Genomic DNA, 22,154 nt, shown 5'->3' on the forward strand with positions numbered 1-22,154 from the left:
TCGCCATTTTTAATATAGTCGATGACAATTGATATTGTGACTTTATTAAAAAAAATCCCGTGTTTTAAAAAAATCAATCCCAAAGGGATATATTTTCGCTTTTAAAAGCATGGTGTTTGAGCATTACTCATCATGTTTTCATTTCCTTTCTTTCCCGAGGCAAAACATAGACTATATTGTTAACGTTCTAAAGGGGGGGGGGGGGGGGGGTCGTCTCCATTTGGGTTTTTATTTGGTTTCATTCCATACTACTATACACTTTTTTTCTTCCTCTCTTTAAATCCAGGTAGTAATTAACCTTCAAACATTAGATGCAATCCTCGATCGAGCCCCATGGCGGATCCAGAGCAACTGTTGGTGCTGGCATTTTGATTTTTTTTTTTTAAATACTTGCCTATTGTGTTGAATTTGTATGAACCGCATAATAAGTGTCTTGAATGTTTGCAAAGATTAGCAAAATTGAAAATTCTAATAAATACATATTCAAATTCGTTTAGAATTATAAAAAAAAATATAGATTTGTGCGCTGAATTTTGAATAGAATTTCGTCATAATTCGTCAAAGTAATTACAACACGTTTGCACTGCAAGATGACTTGTCCGTCCTCCTACATCGTGTACATCTCCCTTCTCCCTTCTCTGAGTTCTTCTGTATTACTTCTTCTCTCTCACCTCTTCGTATTACAACTGTCTAGATTTTTATCTTTAATTTCTCTGCTTGCCCTGCCACCGGCAGTCAGTATTTTTTCATGCCATGGACCTGGCGGGTGTTACACTATTAAGCCGTTCTCTATACGTTATGAACGATTTTAAGTCCCTTTAAGTACCTACGACTGGTGACCCTTTCTCGTGCTGCAAAAATAAAATAAAATTATTGGGTATATCTCATTCAGCACAAGACAGGATCACCAGTCGTGCTTATGTACAGTCGAACTTAGTCTTAGTGAAACATGAATGAAAGCATGAATATTGTGTGATGCAAATGTATGTTCAATGCCTCTTTTAATTATTTTCCATAATCAATTTCACATCTTTATTGTAATTTCTACATGTTGCCAAATGTGAATTTCTATGTATATGTTTATTCGTATGACCAATAAAGATGAATACTACAAATGTGTGTGTGTTTTATTGACAGTGAATGTATGTCATATCCCATTAATATGTGCAATATATGGTCTTTGATATTTACATTTATGCTAGTACGATGTTTGAACAATTACCTACCTTCCTTTTAATGTCATTTCAATCAAAATGGCTTTTACATATTTGTTTTTTTTTTATAGTAAAATAGACATGGAAGCAAAGAAAAGGGGGGGGGGGCTCAATCCAAGTGCTAGCTTATACATAAAGTCTACCAGGGCCAGAGAGGGGGGGGGGGAGGGCACTACCATTAATTACAAAATGGACACCACGCTCTGGGGGCTCCGGCATTGACTTTTAAAGTAGTACCTTAACACGTTCTCCTGTTTCGGAATATCGTCAATACCCTAAACAAATACAATATTGTGTTGCGATATTCCCTCCATCCTAAACAAGTACATGTAGAGCCCTTCTCCCTTATTTATTGCCATTTATGATTTTTATATACCCCCTATACCCTAAACACTGAACGCTTTTTCATATGTGACCGTGCACCTCAAAACGAACATAAAGTCGCACACACTGATTTTGCGTGAGGACTGAAAATAAGTGAAATGGATCAACCTAGCCGAACTTGACTTTTTCATATTTTCTGAAAGAGCGGGTCTTCTTTTACATTATGCTAAATTTTGGTATCATAAAACGGGCAGGAAAGTGTGTTTTTAGCAGTTTATCTCGAACATTTTTGGTAGAATAGTGTGATTAGGTGTGTCTTTAGAATCCCTTTTCATTTCTGAAAAACCTTGTCCACATTCTTCACTTTCAACTCTATAACTTTTGAAAGGATAGTGTTACTGCTTTGAAAGTTGGCATTAATTATAGACAGAATGTGTTAATGAGGCATGCTTAATTTCAGTTTAATCTGATAATCCCTTCATTGTTGCTACTCTGGTGGTTTATTTCCTGTTTTTGTCCCATTCATCGCACAGCCTGCACGCTTTGTTAAAGATTAAGCGCTGGAATAGTCACTGTACTTCAGAGCCTCTGTTCTCAGTTCACACTTTTCCCGAGTTTGTGCTTTATTTCCAATATTTAGATAGGTTAGGAGAGTCCATTTGATTTCAGTTATACATCATTTTTAATCTTAAAGTCTGTTCTTTCAGAATATGGTCTTAACTTAAAATTCATGTCTGGCGACTTTGTGTTTGTTTTGAGGTGCAGGGTCACATATACACGTTTTCTTACACGAAAGTGGTATTTAAATCCACCTTGAAAAGACATTGGTACGGGTCCCCCGGCCGCGCCCGGCCCCGGGTCACGTCACGTGCATGAATGCGCGTGCGTTAGCCTTAAAAAAAATAGCTAGACCTAACTTAACTTTTAATTTTGACTCCACTACCACGATGGAGACGTCGCCGATGCAGGCCCTAGATGTAGAACCTGCCATGAATCTTGTCAAAATATCGGTAATTTGCCTTAATTATCTGCCAAAGAAATAAGGTGCAGGACCTAGTGTCCAACATCAAATTTTTGTAAAACTGTACAATCTTGATAAGACGACTTTAAACCAAACATTTTCCGAAGTACACACTGATGGTGTAGATCTGAATTCATGAAGGTATAGTCCATGTATTCTAGACTATGCAGAAGTTAATATGGACCAAAGTCAGAGCCAGTGGTGGCGAGTTGACGATTCAGCAATACTCGACAATTATTGGAGTATATTAAAGAATGGTGATAGACACATGAGTATAAGGTTCACCTGCAAAAAAATGAACCACAAGGAGCGCCAACAGTAGCAACAGAGACAGAGACAACGTCAACGGGGTCCACACCCTTGCTGAGAAATGCGTTTGAGATAATGATGCAGAGCCAGAAAGCCAACAAAACAGTGCAAGTTTACCGTTAAAGAAGTAAGGTACATTAGATTTAGACTAAGTTATTAGTTTTATCAAAGATCTAACTCTATTTAGAACTTAGAATATTTCCCATTATAAAACTTTAAAAAAGGAAACGCTTTAAAACTTTAAAAGGGTCTAAAGTTAGATCCGTTTTGAACCTTCTGTATACTAGTCACCCTCTAGATAGCCTAAAGTAAGAGTCAACTTTTTATACGTTAAATATCAATTATCTTGCTATTAAAAAAGTAAACTAGTATTAATATTAATAATACGACTGAAACGTTAAAGTAAAAGTGAATGAGGCATGGCCGTACTCAGCGAGTCCCCCCTCCCCCCCCCCCGAAATTTTCAAAACAATGTTTTGTTTTGTTTGTTTGTTTGTATTTTTTCCATGTCTTTTCATTTTTGGTCTAGATTTTTCGTAAAATTTACCCCAAATATCCAAGAAATCGCTCAATTTCAGTTCTGAACATGAGCAATTTTTCTCCTCTGGCGCTTCACGCTCTCGCTTGTAGTGATCCAAGTTATTTTAGAAAATTTTGCCCCCCCCCCCCCCCACTCCCCACGGGGAAAAAAAAAATCTGCGTACGGCCTTGGAATGATGACAAGGCTAAAGACAAATTAAAGAACACATCAAGATCTAGACTCTACTCACATAAAGACGATACTATAAAGTCTAGATCTGAGATTAGGGCTTAGTTTTAGCCCCATGGTCATAGATAATTTAGTAGTTTTTCTATAAAAGGTACTAAGACTTAAAAGATCCAAGTTAAAGTTTGTAAACTAGTGACATATATAGTGTACTCGGAATTTCGGTCTAGCGTATACGTGTAGAGATCTAGAAAGGTCTGTAATTGTAGGAATAATTATTCAACTGGTAGTGCATACAACTTCACAACTGCACGGCTGTATGCAGCCACCAGCTGTTTGAAGCACCTCTTCAATTCCCTCTTTCGTTTCCTTAATCAGCGTGTCGGCATTCTCTTCCTTCCTTCGTTCCATTTTTCCATCTATTCTGTCTAGTCGTGTCATATTGCTGTGTGTTTCCTATTTTGTTCCGTCTTGTCTTAAATTATACTTGTACTAAGCATATGCAAATAAGTATTTCATTAGATTTTTCTTGAGTGGTTCACAATCTACAAGCTTGCTTTTTAGTGGACCTCTCAGTTCTTTTTTCCCCCAACTGAAACATGACCTTGTATTATTTTGCAAGTATACATGCATACATATGTAACTTTATCATTGCATCATTTGCTATCATTTGCAAGTTGTATGTATACGATTGTGATATAATTCCTAATTTATACTGTGTTATGTTCTGTCGGAAAATAAGAGAAGAATGAAAATGAAATGAAATGAAATGAAATGAAGTGAAAAGAAATGAACTAACCTATTTAATAAGGCTGTCGCTGAATCTCAACAGTTCAACTATTATTATTTTATAGCAGTAAAAATCCAGTAAACTACGTCGCTGGATCTTCAACTAAACTCTACATTGTTCTGTTTTGTTTGTTTGTTTTTTGGCTGTCAGATGACCATTTTTTTTTTTTTTTAGTCCTAATCAGTTTCATCACGAGCGTGAATGATATCCAAAATGACCAGAAGTGCCCCTCCCGCGGGATTAGGTTGATACCTTAATTTGGGTAAAGCCAGTATGGTTTGGCTTAAAATTAGGTTAACTTTATAAACTAGTCTAGACTATAGATTAATAGGTTGAGGGATGACTTTAATAATTGAGCAAGAATTCAAATAAACTTTATTTTCACGTAGTCCAGGACCAAGACTTCCTGCATGGTGTCATCATTAGTCTTGCCGCATTTTTGCGGTTCATGAGGTGTGAAGTGTGATGTTCCGAGTATAATGTGCCCATGCAGTCGATTTGATTATTTCTTTTCTTAGTAGCACCCTCAGTGAATTAATGTTTTTTTTATTATTATTATATTTGAATAAAAGGAGTCTGGAGAATACAAATCACTCTGAAGACTCGGAAACAAGAAAGAGGATCACAAGGAAGGACGAGATGTATAACGTTGTCATCGACCACATGTTTGACCTGGGCGTAGAGTTCATGAGCCAAGAAGAGGGGATGTATGTGTGTCAGGTTTGTATGAAATAAAGTATGGAACACTTCTTTTAAGTATGTGTACTTAAAAATAATACAAGTATCAGGGGAGCGAATTGTGGTGGTGATTTATGCATACTGAAGTGATGAAAAAAAAAAAAGATTTGTGCATCCTGGTTCAATTATGGGGCGTGTGCAGTACAGATTCAGTGCATATCAGTGGCGCAAATATAGCGCCGACCCGGTCTCCCCCCTCCCCCCCCCCAAAGGAAAATAGATAAATAAATTAAAAAACTTTCATAATTAACATTGTTCTGATTTTTTTTTTTTTGGGGGGGGGGATGCCGGTGGCAATTGCCCCCCTCCCTCCCTTCCCCCCCCCCCCGGCTGCGTACGGCCACGGAGCTTTTCACCTTCCTGGTAGGGCCTGGTAGTCGATCTGCACTCGATCGTACTCCACGTATTGTCGGATCTATTTACTGTACTAGTTTGTAAACAAATAAAAGTAGAGGAGTTTTGATTTTCAAAGATGAAAAAAACCAAAACAAAACAAAGAAAATAGCCGATTTATTCTAAAAGTCAGAATCGGTGGCTGGCTGTTTTTGCCCTAACTATAGTCCTAGTATATGATTCCAACTATGTATGCAGTTTTGTATTTTAAAGCGTTATAAGTGCAACGTACTTAAAGAAGTCAAACAGAAATTTAAGTGAAATTAAGTGCGTCTAACTGGTCATGGGATGATCTGCGAACTGAGTCAGAATAAACAGTGGCGGCACGGGGGGGGGGGGGGAGTCAGAAGCTTTGCTCCCCCCCCCAATAATTTTTGGAATGAAAAACAAACAAACAATAAAAGGTGGAAAATGAGGGGGGGGGAAAGAAAAGGAAAAAAGGTCCGCTCTTGCCCCCCCCCCCCCATTTCTTTTGCCCTCCACTGCCGCCACTGAGAATAAAATGTGTCATATGCCATCAGGCTCAATATGGTTTGTTTTACTTTGTAATGAAATAAATACAAAGCCCCTGCGTCGCTAGGCTAGGTTCTGTGCGACCCTTTTATTAACTCTGAGAAAAATGACACTCCCTCCCGGTACGGCTAAACATTAATTCGTTTTTATGCGTTTTGTTTCATGTATAATGTGAAAAGTTATTGTATAAAAGCTGCACATTGTGTATTGTGACCTCAAGTGGCACAATGCATTACGCGTGAGAGCGCTGCGTAGTGCAAACATGGCATAAGGCATGGGGGAAAATCATATGGCTGGCCATCCATGCCATTAACGCCATGTACCGTACGTACGCTCAAACAGCCGTACGTACGCTTATTGACCAATCAGCGGGCTCAGTTAAGCACACGTACGCTTCTAAGCACACGTATGCTATAATCGTACGTACGCTCTAGCATACGTATGTTATTAAGCTCGCGTACGCTATTATCGTCCGTACGCCCTATGCATACGTATGCTCAGTACCGTCTGAAATTCATTCTTGTAAATCAACCAATCATATGGCGGCTTTCATTGAATCCTGAACCCAGCCTGTTCAGTATTGTAATTTTTTTAATGTTGAATATCTAAAGTAATGAATGACAGAGCAGATTTTATAATGACAAATAAAGTTTTCCTATTTGGTCCAAATTTCAATTAAAAATTAAATTACAATTAGTGTCGCATATTTCGTTCGGGTAAAACCAAGACTATACACGCTCGATCGATCATGCTATCCGGTGCTGGCTTGAGCTGCGGCTGTCGCGTTTACCTATCCACCTACACCGTATGCGTGGCGGCGCTAGCGTAGGGGTACATCTCTCCTGACTCTTAGGCCTGGCGGCGCGGCCTCTTCTCGGAGCGGATGACTGTATACTTCTAGCTGGTAGTGGTAGGTTAATGCAGTAGAGTCTACATGCTGTGAGTTATGCTGTACAACCATGGCGGAACTGTTTCTTCGCAGGTGCTGAGCTGTCATCAGGAACTGTCATCAGGAACTGTTAGAGACTATGTCCGCAGATAACTTGAATGAAAAGACGACAAGCTTTGTAATTGGAAGGTAAATTGAGATAATAGTTCTGGATTTGATTATATAAATTCAGAATTTGACCAGAATTACCAGGGTATGTGTGTACAAGACCAACCGCAACAAGACATGGGCTTCAATGTAAATCTGGATGAATTCATTCCTTATTTTGTGCTAAAGCCTAAAAAATCATGTTATCTTGAGGCAGAGTAAAAACAAAAAAATCAAGACTAATTCCTCAATATATGATCATATGTCACTTGAAATTTGGCGCACTTTATTGCTTAGAATGCAAAATTGCAAACTCCTTTCACCAATTGTCAATGCCATGGTGCATGTAACATTTTGATTATGGAATGAAAATTATAGGGTGCAGATTGAGCTTAGTAGTCAGTTTTTGAGGATTTTGTTTAGTGATTTGACACATGTCATTAATATGTGTTGACAATGTTGTCCAATACAATGCCATGTTTATATCCTTACAAAAATATAGTGACTTGAGCTACATTTACAATGTACACTCCCTCACTTTTTGGTAGGGGTATAATTCACAATCAATGACAGTTACCAATCATTTTTTTAAGCCATACACTCTAAAAACAGTCTAGTCAAATAATTAACTAGATTTCCCAGTCAAGTAAGATTGACTTGAAAATCAGTCAATTTCCAGTTACTTTGCTCCCTTTTACTATAATATCTGTCATCGATGAATAACTAAGTGCAATAGTTACGTTTGACGGGTTTCCTTTGATGCGCTTAGGGAACAAGCGCGGTCGCTTATTGGCCGATTCCGATCCTTTGCGCGCGATGGTTCGAGTAAAAGTTATGTTGATCACTAGCTGTGTGGGTGCGCTGCATAATACTGCAGCGCAGCAAGCTAGCTAGCTGGGCAAGGGCTAGAATAAGCCGTTTTATTTTTCGTTCGGCGATATGGATGATTTCGTGAGGCAAAGACTGCTGGAATGGGGGATGGAGGAATTGATAGACATTTTCAAGGGTAAGTTGAAACTGCATTAGGTCTACCGTGTATTGCAGTTTTGCACCTGCATGTGGTCGGAAGTGACCGTGAATGATGGCATGACATGTCATGAGTGTGACACTGACTGTATGAATTGATGGGGGGACCTAAAGTTTAAACGAAAGCTACGCACTTTGTTTTCAGCAGCTAAAAAAAGTCCCGGAAATCATTGGCTTGTGCAATTTCATTTTTATATCTTGATTCTACATATTCCAAAGTTGATAGAGAAAATTACGAGGGTTGAATGTTAATAACGCTTATTTTCAGGTCAATATTAATATTAATGCCGGTGTCAAATTTTGTTCTGAAATATGAAGGGGTCCTAAAGCTACGCAAAATGCATATGTATTTGAGTCATGCAAATCTTGATATTGAAATTTACTGTGTGTGTGTATCGCGTGTGTATTTTACCCTGATTTGAACGCGTCGCATTGCGCGTGTAGGCCTATGTTATTTGTATGGTGCGTAGCTTTAGGACCCATTATAGAATGGGTAGCGAGAATCCTGCGATCTGATTGGTCGAGAGCTATGTGTTCATTTTTACTGGCCGCACGCTGAGTCACAGTGGTAAACATGTTATCGCGCACTTAGCAATAGTACGCGTACTTGTAACAAAGGTTCGCGCACTAAAGCAAGCGTTGGCGCACTCAGCTTGGCCATGCATCCAGTAAAAACTGATGCATGGCTGGCCATGCATCCAGTAAAAACGGTAAGTACGGGTATGCATGCCCTTTACGGCAAGCCAAAAGGAAATGCATCCAGTAATTTTGTCATCGGGTAACACACGATAGAAAACTGGGTTTTGACAAGAAAATTACCCATTCTATAAATCAAATGACGCACATGTCTTTTCGTGCGTCAGTCGGAATATAGTGTGCATGCGGTAACTATGGAATTTAGCCTAAACCCACTCGGCTTCGCCTCGTGGGTTAAGCATTCCATAGTTACCTTATGCACACAATTCCGACTGACGCACTCAGACCTGTGCGTCATTTGTATACTGTAGGCCTACCTTTTGTGTGAATGTGAGGTCTAAACGTTATTGAATCCGTCGAAGTTCGCCCGGTGCGAAACTGGATGCACTAGCGGGCTGCCGTCTAGCGCCAATTAAACTCCATTATTCATGGTAGGCCTACTATCACTCAGACTCGGAGTCGGAGAAGCCCAACTTAATCCAGACTAAAGCGGGCTATAGCCGCTAGTACGTAGTAATAATCTAGGCTTAACTTAAGCCTAGCCTAGCCTAGGCTAGATCAAACATTAGGCTATTTAATAGGCCGATCTATCTGTGTTTGTGGACCTATTGTACTGTACTCTGTGTGTGTGCCCGCCCGTGTGCACGTGTGTGTGTGTGTGTGTGTGTGTGTTTGTGTATAATCGGCCCGTACTGTATCTGTGAGCTATGTCCAAACTTCGTATCTCTCACGGTCTAAAAAAATTGAGCTATTAAAATCCATCCTCATCGAATTGTTATAGGCATCAAAATTGCCGTTTCTCACATTTTCAGCGAATATAGATCCTTAGCTTCCTCATTCTCATCATTATTTTTTGTTTCAAATTAATTTTCTTTTCAAGTGTATTTGTAACTTTATGGCATCATTTCTATTTTCTTTGTTTGTTTTTTTTTTGTGTGTGTGTTTCTGATGTTCTGTACTTTAAATTGATTTTTTTTTTACATTCTCCTTACTCTGATAGATTATTTGTATAGTGTATGTATTGCCATTATGATGAAATCATGTCATATCTGTGTAGTTACAAAGTATTTTCAAACCGTGTTGGGTTTTTTTTTTTCCTGTAAGAATCGTAACAAAATGAGTTCATGTACTGCCAATTTTTATATGTCTAAATGGTCTTTGTATTTGTGATAGATGACTTGTCAGAAGAAGAATGTGCTTCAATGAAGACATGGTTGAAGTTTAACATTGAGCCAAAGGATACTCTAGTCAGCTACATGGTGAAAACTTGTAAAGCAAGAGCGTCATGGCTCCGGGAAAACCAGAAATCACCTATCAATGACTGGCCACGACTTCTGGACACACCAGGCATGGTACGTACTAAGCAGATTCATTAAGGAAAAGAAAGTACAAAATCAAATACACACACACACACTCACACACACACACCAACACACGCACTCACACACACACATACATAATGATTGGGGTGTCAAATAATTCTTAGGGAACTCTTCACAAATGTATATCCACGTGATTAAAAGACTGAACATAAACATAACATGGCTGAAGTAAAAAAAAACAAACAAACAAACAGACAAAAAACTTTCTACTAAAAGAAGTTACGTAGGTGAATGAGTCCGAAATGTAATAATCATTTGGGGCCTCCTGCTTATAGAAAGTGCATTTTAACACAACTCGAAATGTCCTGTACAACTTGTCTTTCAGCCAGTTCTGGGCCTGAGGCCCCTTCTCTAATAAGTTTATCTTACTAATTTTAAGTTTGCGATTATTGTGAAAACTCGTAAAGTCTAATTGCATTGTGGGTTTGACGAATTACATGAGAAAGGTTATGAATACATGTACATTTGGGCAATGATACATGTATATGTTACATGTAGCCTATTCAAAGATTAAAGTTTTGGTAAAGTGTCCACTTTTCTGTGGAATTACCCATATTGCTTTTTCCCTTTCAAATTGAAAATAGATTTATACTAGTACATTTTTTCATTTATTCCAGATTCAGCAGGACTTCAGGATTCGTTATCCAGAGGTTGCAGATAAGCTGTTCTTAGAGTGGCCAAAAATAGCTCCCCTGGTACTGAAGTATGCAGACCTCAATAACCCGACATGGCAGGAAGCGTTGACTGTTCCGCATCTCCGTAAGAGTATTTTTTAAAACCAACACATTTTAATTGAATAACATTTACAACATTGAAGCTGGAATGATGCAAATAGAGAAATGATATTTGGAATGGGGAAAGAGAGATTTCCAGGAGGAACAAAGAGAAAGGTCAATTAGAGAATATTAATTTAGTATATTCTAACTATATAGATTTCATTGGTATATGTTGCTTGTTTGCAAAACATCATTGGGGGTCTTGAAAAGAAATGAGCTAACTGTAATTTGAAATGATAGGTCATCATGCCAAACCATGAAGTTGTTGGTTATATGGCAATAGTCCATCTACTCGAAATTAATTCCAGTTCATTTTCTTTCAAATCAAAATTTTGTGTAGGATCATGAAATCATTTTATAAAGTACTTTTTTTTTCATACTATGATAATTAGCAAACCATTTGTCATTCCCTATGCCAAACTATGGTCACTCCGAATTCAGAATCATCCCATGTTCCGTTTTATTTCACCTCGGCCATTGGCCTTGGTGAAATAAAACGGAGCATGGGATAATTCTTAAGTTGTCATTCACCTAATGTGGTTTGGGGAATTCTATATTATATATTATCTAATCTTATTTAATTTGTTTTCTTCCTAATTGTGCAGCATCTTCTGCCAGTGTGTGTCCTGCAGCAGAAGTGGAGACCATGGCACTTCTTGCACTTCCACACATCGTGCCTCCAGGAATGAAGAAGGTGGGGAAGCGCAGCATGAGATGCAGCAGGGCAGAGGCGTTCAAAGCCTTCATCGACATTGGCTCAGTAAGAAAATCAATTTAATGAAATGCAAATCACTCAGCCTCGGACATAGTCTAAGCATGTTAATTTTTTGATTTTAAAGGTAACATGGAGTACTGGTCAATGGTGGAAAATTTTGCTTAAGTTTAATAGGCCTATGATTGATTTTCAGCCAAGAGTACTTCACATTTGCACTGTAGTATGGAAACATTTCAACACAAATCTACTGAATATTTTTAGAATCATACGTTAAAACATGCTTGATACTTTTTGACATCACCCAACGTCAAAAAGTGAGATTAACACCGTCCCATTTATGCATTTCTGTGTTAGTTCTATATCAAAATGATTTATTTGGATAATTGTTATATGACGAATGTTCTACTATTTCCAGCACATCTAATGTGCATCATGCATTAAATTATTAAGGTTCTGTGAAATTCATTTTATACCGCAAGTATTCCTATATACCTTTAAATTGGCCTTATTATTCATTTACTCATGAGCATCAATTATTTCACTTAACCAGTTTATTCTCTGTGGTTCATTTTCAGTTTGCTTTAGCTAGCATATATCATGTTCTTTTTCATGACATAATCATGAAATAAAAAAGATGACAAAATATGCATTTTTTGCTGTGTTGTTGGAAATGTCCCTACTGTAAAATCTCAAACAGAGGTGCAAACTGACTTGAAGGATTGTACTCTATATATTTCTGGGATTATTGATACTAATTCATTTATATATGAAGACTTATGGGATGTTGCAAGAAAGTTGCAATCGATTGCAAGTTGCAACTGATTGTTACTGGCCAATCAAAATCATTGCTGCGTGCATGTCTTCTTAAAAGGGCAGACCCTGAGCCAATCAGAACGGTTGTTTCAAAATTAGCAATTATTTGCAATTGATTGTAACCTTCTTGCAACACCCCATTAGTTTGCAAAAGGGGTCAGATCCAATTTTTATGAAAATTGAGTTATTGATATAAGAACATTGTTCAACTGTGCCTGTCTTTTGAACAAAAGTATTAAGCTAAATTTTCAGAGCACTTATGAAGAAATGCACTTCCTAATTTCACTTTTCCATAGAAGCCTGTACAAAATCTGGCAAACAAATGCGTTTTTCTCTGAAGTCACAAAAGTGGATCTAACCCGTTTTACGAACAAACTCTTCATATACTTTGAAGATATATTGGGCTGTTTTTACCAAGACAGATATTATTAATATTTACCCCCACTTTGTTTTTATGGAACTCTTTAAAAAGAGCAATTATGCGCCTCTAATCGAGACTTTACTATACTTTGTCCCATGCCTCATTGCCAACACACAAATGAATGGAAATTTGTTTTCTTTTAATACCTTCAAATTCTAACAACATTGATTTACACATGTCTTGAGATGACATGTACAAAACGAAAAGAAAAATAAATAACATTTCATATTGCATTTGTCAAATACTCTCCACTGTTTCTTGTCATAAGAATTCGTAATTGTAATAATGTGATCTGAAAAGTGATAGAGCACCATAATTTTCTCTTTCTTTCAGGTAGGAACAAACCTTCCAGACTACCTCGAAAACTGCAAGCAGAAGCAACCATTTGTGCACGCCCTTGGAGACATCCTCAAGCCGGAGCAAGTGTTTGTCATTTGTGATGGTGTTGCATTGGAGGCAATGTCCCTCATCCATGGAGTGGACCTTTGTTTCAAGGCCATCTTCGTTCTCTGGGTAGATTATCCTTATGACACTTATGACTTTCTGCAGCAAGTCATTTATAAGATGGATGGTGGAAAACCCACCTGCAAGACCACAACCCCATCCAGTACCATTTCCCTTAGGGCTTACATTTCTAATTTTTCATCATAGAGTCCTAAGAAATGTTAAAGGTAGTAGCCCATATTTGCAAACCCACAAAACTCGAAGCGGGATGAGATACAAATGTAGGTCCTTTATGACTTTGAAAGACAAGTTAAAAGTATCATAATTCACCTGTCGCCTTTTGTCAATGATATTCAATTCTAGAGAGAGAGAACCAGGGTTTTAGAATCAATTTCTAAACCTGTCGTCCCGATGCTTTTACGAATGGTGCAAAATTACTGTTGAACGCGGAGCTGATATGATTATATAACATATAATTTATATAATTGTTTTACAAACGGCACCTCATAGTATGCTCATAGTAGTGCTGCGCAGTTTTCTGCGAATTGTCAAATCGACGATGCGACATAACTGTTTTTTCCCATCGAAGACACCTTCGAATGACAATTTCAAGTGCCTGAGCGTATTTCTAAAGAAGTCTAGAAGTGATGTAAGTCAGAAATCTAATTCCTCCTATTTTACATCGATTAAGAAAGACAAACGTGCTGTTTTATGAGTCGTCCCTGGATTGGATCTTGAGCTTCGCACTCTTGAGTTACTGTTGAACAAGAGGTAATTTGAAGAAACATCATGTTACATTTTCATATGTCTTTACCAAAGTAAGAGGCAGATTGAAATGCTATTTTGTATATGTTTACTGTAATCATATCCAAACTCCATGCCAACTATACTGCTTGTTTTGACATATTTTGCAAATGTGGGCTACTATATACCTTTAAAGCCTTGTTCAGACAAGGCACAACAAAGCTCAGCAACATTTTGTGTACAAAGTCAATGGGATATGAGGCGTCAAAAAATGTTACAGAGGCAAGTGACCTTTTTTGGCGCAAGGCGACAAAAATTGCGGACCAATCAAATTCCTTTAAAAAGTTAGCGCAAAATAATTTGTCCAGATGATCTTTATACATGGTTATAGTTATACTATGTTATGTGTGATGATGCAAAATCCTGTTTGTGCCACTTTCATCATTTAACATAGAAACTGGTAAGAAGATCATACTGTTACTTGAAAGAAATTCATAATGTACAAGTAATCTAAATGATAAAAACATCACAAAAACATTATTATATGATATTCATACCTTAGTACAGGCTATTCAAAAAACTGTTACATAATAACAATCCAAGATTTCTTTGTTTGAAAATGGTCTGAACAATGACAACAGGCTACATGTAGAGGAATAACAGAATTTTTCACAAATGGGATTTCTCGAATTCCCGTTTAAAAAAAATTGTTTTTCAAAAACAGGGTCACTAAGTAGAATTTGATAAATGAAATTAAAAAAAGGTGTGGTTTCTTAGCTTTAGGTACATAGCATATACAACTAGATTGTCAATGACTTTCATCTCATAAATATATGTTTTCTTTCATTGTACTCTGTTTTGCATGAATACAATGTCAGCAATGACCGAACGCTATGGCCCGAATTCACAAAAGAGGTTTTTTAAGCGTACGCGTATACAGAATCCGGTCCAATTATGTGTTTAGCGCGTGCATGGGTTGGTGCGCTTATTTACACTTATTTTTCGTACGCGTAAGGAGGTTTAAACCACCCCATGGTTTAAACCTCTTTTGTGAATTCGGACCTATGTGTATAAAACGAATGGCAGAATCTGCACAAATGCGCAGAAAAATGTTAATATCTCAAAACGGCGTTACCAAATCAAATCTAAAAAATTCCTCTGAAAAACATATCTGGCTTTACAATGGTACCAGCCAAAAGTAGATTTATAATGAACATCATAACTGTTTTTGACCTTCATTTATTGATTTGGAGCAAAAAGTCTGATTCCATGCATAATTAATGAAATATATAATTTTTCGAAAAAGCGACTACACAACATAGTAGGTAATGTCACGGGCGACATGCGTGCCAATTTTTCGACAGCCAAGATCTCAAGCCCGGCCTATTAGGGTTAACCCTAAAAAGACTGGGGGGGGGGGGGGTCAAAATAGCCCAGTATTTTTAGGGTTAAGGGAGTTGAAAATAATAATTTTCAATATTTCATATTGTTTCATGGATTGACGCTCATGTAATATATGTAAATGAAATGTTCTCAAAATACTTTGATTAAAATGTTTCGTGATTAGACTATTAAATCAAATGCAAAGTGTATAATATTTGCATGTTGCCTTGAATGTATATGTAAGATGGTTTGCTATTGCAATTTTTAATGATTTGATTTGATGTTTGCTTGCAGCATAATTGAACTGTGATGACACGAACACCAAAGGCCAAGGAGGTGCATGAAAGAATGCAAGTGTATGCTGTGACTGTATGAATGGTGAAAATCTACGAGAATATCAGTGAAAGTGGAATGACTATATTTATTGTCAGTACTGACTGATAAAAAGAGTGAAAAGTGACTAGAAATGAATGGTGAAATGACTGAGATATCAGTGAAAGTGTGAGAACTATATAAATAGTCGAAACTGACTTGCAAAAATAGTGAAAATTACTAGAAATCCAGTAAGATTTTTTAACTGATTATCTGGTCAAATAAATATAACTAGAAATATATAGTCAAAATGACTAATTCAGTTGCACCCAGCTGACCCTTTTGCCTAGTCAGATTTGACTAGATATCAGTCATATTTGACTATACCTTTTTTAGAGTGTAGCTAAGGTTTAGAATTCCTTTTTAACACTTAATATCTTAGAAAAATATCTAATTCAGGTCAGTCAGCAATATGTTATTTTGTTTATGTATACATATTCATACCAATATACAGCAGTCAACATGAATCTACAGATGCCATCTTAAGGACTTTATTGTCTTTAATGTATTTCATGCTCGATATTACAGTTCGTATCTCAGCTACATGTTCTTGTTAGTTGGATTAGTCACTACATGGTGTGATACTGGCTACTGCTTGCAATCTTTCAATTTCCCTTCCAATCAAGCAACATTGTAGGGGTACTATCACATTCAGGTTTTAAAATATAGATTAATTTCTTTTTTTTTTTTTTATTAAACTCTACGACTTAAAAATCATTATACCTCTGTAAACTACTGTCTTGTAGGTCACATCAGTATTCATGCTCCTTGAATACCAGGGGCCGTATTCTCGAAAGGTCTTAAGTGGGGCACTTAAATATGAAAAATGTGTCTAAGCACCCTGCTAATTTGAGCGGGATGCTTAGATTGGTATTCTCGAAGGAACTAAGCACCCCGTTTGACTGAGTTGATTTAAGCATCCCAATTGTCTTAAGTCAACCTGATGACGTAGGCGCGTATACCAATTAATAATGGCCTTGACGACCAAAGAAAAAATAATTTTGTGCGATAGATTTCCTATGGGATTTTAAGTGTTAATTACTTATCGCAGAAAGTTTGAAAGATGGAGGTAAACGAAAAAAGGCGAAAGCCCAACTTCAGTGAAACTGAGAAGATACTTCTCATTGAAGAATTCAGAAAGAGGGAGGATATTCTCCGGGGGTCATTCTCCCAAACAATAACTTCGAGGCAAAAACATTCCGCGTGGGAGGAAATAGCAAACGAGTTAAACTGCAGAAATCCTTCCATGAAAAGAACTGTGCTGGAAATTCAGAAAAAATGGCAGAACCTCAACAGTTCAGCCAAGGCGGCAGCGGGCAAACGGAGGAAGGAGATGCGAAAGACGGGTAAGAATATGAATATTTCGAATTGTTTGTTTGCTTACTTTGTTGATATTATTATTTTTTTTTGAAACCCCGAACGATATATTTCTTTCTTTATTTACTTGGGTTTTCAAAGAATATGCTACCGTAGTCTCGCCCTTTATTTGACCTGAGTGAACTCAGGTCATGCAGCTAGTAAATGCTGCAGTGCGCTGCGCTGTCACCGCTGTGTTTTTAGTTTGGCAAGGCTAGTAAGTCAGGCTAGAGATGATGGGCGCCGACGTCTGGTATTATACGAAGAAACCAGCAAAATTAAGCCAAGTGTCATTATGTTTATACTTTGGATTATTTCATTGGTTCTGTATTGGTGCTTTACCGTTAAAGTCCGAGTTTAGCTGAATTTTGTAGAGATCTACAACAACCTTGTTCGACTTGTTTGGTGATTTTACGAGTGTACCGATAGATCGTCTGCTCGTGTGTCATGCACCAGTTGCACGCCTGCCTGACCGGCTGCAATCAATACGGGAATGACATACAATGACAAGGCACATCGGAACAGGCAAGACAGACGTTGCATTGGTGACGGCACTCATGATGGAAATACACTCTGCGTATGATTCGATTATAATGCCAAATAATTGCACGAGCATCTTAACAGATATAATTTCAGCTTCAGTTTAATCTACATGATATTTTTCCAGTTCAAATTCAACCTGTCCTTGTTGGCATGGACTTAATGCCAATTGCCATGACATGGCTAGTACGATAGGCATAAGACGGTAACTGGATAGACCCCACAGTTTGCCGGCGGTGCCAAACACTGAAACGGAAAGTTTTGTTATTTCTGCATTCTGGAACTACACTGGTGTAAGAGTTGGGTAATATAGATTCTAGCAGCATGTATTACGACACAAGTCAGTAGCATTTAAATTACAATGCTTGATGAAAAGCAATACTGTTACATCCAGTTTAACTGTAGCATTGCTTTTTCAAACAAAAAGTGTATTGCAGATAAGAACACTGTGTTCTACACTGACAAACTACAGACAGTGTCAGAGTTACGTTATAAAGTGAGACTGTGAGGTACAAACTGGCATGAAAATTTCTAAATGCACCTGTCAATTGAAAGTCCCACCTCCTATTACCCCAGGGAGATGTGCGTCGGTATAAAATTGGGGAGTCGGGGAGCTTGGGGGGGGGTGGAATTTGATGGTTAATGTCAGTCTCTTTACTGGGTGGGTCGTAGGTGCGTAAATGAGGTAAAGTCCAAAACTTTGACAGAGGTGTGTACTTTCATTGGGCGGTGGCCAGTGAGTCCAAATTTGCGACGGAGGGTGCGTCAATGGCAAGAAGTGGTCCCTCCTGTGACAACGACGCACCCACAAAGTACATCTCCCGGGGGTCAGGGGGTAGGTCTAACAATTGGTCGGTACATAAGGGAGTTGATGTCACTCCCTCACAATATAGAGCATAGTAACAAATGTGTATTTCAGTATAGATGTCAATCTAATGATTAGTTTAATTGTACTGTCAAATTGAATTCATCAGTTTTCAGCATTTGATTTCAAACAGTTTTATTTCCTAATATTAGACCTAGTTCACAGAGATTTTCCATTGTAAACAATGACTTTGTCCATGTTCAACAAATGTGGAATTCCATTTCAACCTGCCTGAAACTCGCTTTCCGTTTCAAAAGGTTATTTCATTTCATTTCATTTCATTTTATTATATTCTTCTCCTTTTTCCAACAGAACATAACACAGTATAAATTAGGAATCATATCACAATCGTGTACATACATCTTGCAAATGATATCAAATGATACAATAATAAAGTTACATGCATGTATACGCAAAAAAATACAAGGTTATGTTTCAGTTGGGAAAAAAAAGAAGAACTGAGAGGTCCACTAAAAAGCAAGCTTGTAGATTGTGAACCCCTCAAGAAAAATCTAATGAAATACTTATTTGCATATGCTTAAATAGCCAAGTATAATTTAAGACAAGACGGAACAAAATAGGAGACACACAGCAACATGACACGACTCGACAAAATAGATGGAAAAAAAGGAAGGAAGGAAGAAAAGAAGAAAGAGAATGCCTACACGCTGATCAAGGAAACAAAAGAGGGAAACGAAAGAAGAAATTGAAGAGGGAATTGAAGAGGTGCTTCAAACAGCAGGTGGCTGCATACAGCCGTGCAGAGATTATGATGGCTATTTCATTATAATAAATTCAGAGATTAATTGATTGATGGTTGGATGATGAACCCTGTGGTTGTTGGGACTTGGTTAATAAAAGCGAAAAATCAGAAAGGGTTTAACAGAAAGGATTTCAACTTCCGCTTAATTTCTATTAATTCTGTCCATTTTTTTTTCACTCTCGTGGAAAATAACTTTCCCCGTATATTTCTGGTTAGATATATTGTTACACTTTTTTATTGTGGCTGATCCTCCTTGCCCACTGATAGATATTGACAACATCCTAGGCTACATTTACCAATATTGTAACATCTTCTCTGAGAATACCAACTCTGATTTAGTCCTTTACAACACAACATGCAATCAAGCATGCCTTCTACTTAATTTAGTATTTCCTAAGATGATGTGATGATTGCTCTGAAATTTGTGATGATTCAAGCCTTGCATGAAATTAACAAGAGCAGATTTTTTTTTTCTGTAACCCATACCTAGGTGGCGGTCCCCTTCCCCATGACCTGAACGATGTTGACCAACAGTTATTGGAGATCATCGGGTTAACTTCCCCAACGATCGCTGGCATTGATGGAGGTGTTGATTCTCTAGGAATATGGTAAACTAAAACATTTTTAGTTTGCATGATTATAGGCATTGTAATTCATCCAGTACATGGGGGGGGGGAACAAAAAATAAATTTGTTGCCCCTACCCCAATAATTTCAAAACTTCACAAATTTTCATTTTTTTTTTTTGGGCCTGCTTTGGCCACAAAATTAACAATTGCAATTTTGTGTGCCAACAATGTTGACATTTTTCTTCACCCTCCCCCCCCCCCCCATTGAAGCATGGATCAACATCTCAAGTACCCATTCCTGTATCCAGGTACGAAATTCTGTGTCCATACCCCATACTTCCATCCATGATCTCATGCCGTACCTCATACCCATACCTGTGACTTTGTGAAATGCTGAACCTGCACCTATATATGTACCCATGCTTCTATCTGATTCTGTATATGTGTACCCATATCTGTACCCATATCCGTTCCCATGGCCCTGTACCTATACCCATGACTCTTAATGACAAATGCTGACATCCAACTACATAAAACCTCTCTCTTTCTCATACAAAAAAAAAATAAAAAATAAAAAAATTAGATGAATCAAAATGAAGGCACAAATCACTAGTACCACAAACCAACTAGAGGCAATAATCACAAAACATTCATTCAGTTTCACAATTGGGTGGAAACCATGCTGTTACTGTATACGCCATATATTTCGCGTAAGTAATATTTCGCGATTTTGCTTCAAGACGGGGAATTCGTGAGAGTTTATTTTATTACATTTTCATTCAACGTGTATAGAAATATCTGGAAGTGAAAATGTTCACTTTGTTAAGTCGCGAAATTCGTGAAAATTAAACCATGAATGACTTAAATTTTATTTTTGCAGGTTAGACTTCGCTCCTGAGAAGCCAGTTACCATCTTGGGCAAACTGTATACCTTCACAACATAGTAAGTAAAGCAGATTCGGGTTGCTGCCATAGAGCGACTCAATTTATATAAAGTCAATATCCAGAATAAAATAATGTAAGTAAAAGGACAGTGTTGCTAAGATTTAAAATTAGCTTATTTTGAAATTGAAAAATGCTCAGTATAAAAGGATTTAGATTTGATCTAAAGACGCACATTGGTCACAAGTGCGGCTGCCCCAAAGCGACTAGCACACCTACACTGCTTCCCCAGATAACGTATCAAATGTCATGACACTGAATGCAAATAGTGCGGGGTCAAAGGGCAAGGGAACATGACGTTGGAGCAATTACGCCACAGTCCATTTACACACAGTCCTGTGTGAACAAATTCGTAGGGTATTGGGGTGTAATTCTCCTTGGTGCAGACTCACTTGTGACAAGTATCAATGAAATTAACAATTTTTAAAAATCATTTTCCAGAAATGAAAAAAGCGTTTTTCTTTCTTTTATTGTGAGGCTTCGTTTTACAAGCAACTGCACAATTTTGCTAATATTGGATCAGCTTCAACAAGGAATGTATGAATATTAATTTTGTTGGCTTTTTTAGCATTTTAGTGGTGGAATAGCCAGATGTAAGTGTTTTTGCCTGATACATGTAATGAGAATAAATGAGTTTTGCTAATTTCACCAAATAAAAAGAGATGTTTTTATAGTTAACATTTCACAAGTTGAAATAGGAAATTTATGTATAAAAATGAACCAGTTAGACTTTCTTCATGGGGTTTAATAACTAAGCATTACCTATGGTTTATTTGCTGGTCATATTCGTTTCTTAGGGGGCAAGTTAACATGCAAGACTAAACGCGTATATCCTCCCAACAGATGATAAGTCAGATTTTGTCGTGCTTTCATTTCCTTTTGAATTAGTTAATTCATGTAAAGTTCATGTAAACTGAAGTAATAATTGTCTGTTGGGATATGAAAGTTAATCCCAGCAAATACTAAATTTCAGGTATAACAGAAGAAGTTTGTAACAATCATGTGTAAACCTCAACATTCTTCCCCCAAATACTGGGAAATCAAAGTACCCATAAAATTGATAAAATCACAGTTAGCCCATCAAACCCAGGCTCCCATTTTTTTTTTAGGGGGGGGGGGGGTGGCGTAATTTCTGTTATAACTTATATAGGTGAATAAAAATTAAGGAAAATTGCTCCAAATAGAGAAAAAAAAACTACCCTTTGAATTGAGCCAATATTACACTCCGATGTACGAGCTCATTTCTTTTTTTTTTTAATGAAAAACCCTCATGAGAACCTCAAATTAGCAATGCTTTTAAAGGT

General features: G+C 37.4%; 1 pseudogene; it reads left to right on the forward strand.

Annotated features, from left to right (window-relative positions):
- The first annotated feature begins 7,983 nt into the window (after positions 1-7,983).
- LOC140237902 (uncharacterized) lies at positions 7,984-20,852 on the forward strand (annotated as a pseudogene).
- The last annotated feature ends 1,302 nt before the right edge of the window (positions 20,853-22,154 follow it).

The sequence above is a fragment of the Diadema setosum genome, chromosome 14, assembly GCF_964275005.1.
Source record: "Diadema setosum chromosome 14, eeDiaSeto1, whole genome shotgun sequence".
Taxonomy (NCBI): Eukaryota; Metazoa; Echinodermata; class Echinoidea; order Diadematoida; family Diadematidae; genus Diadema; species Diadema setosum.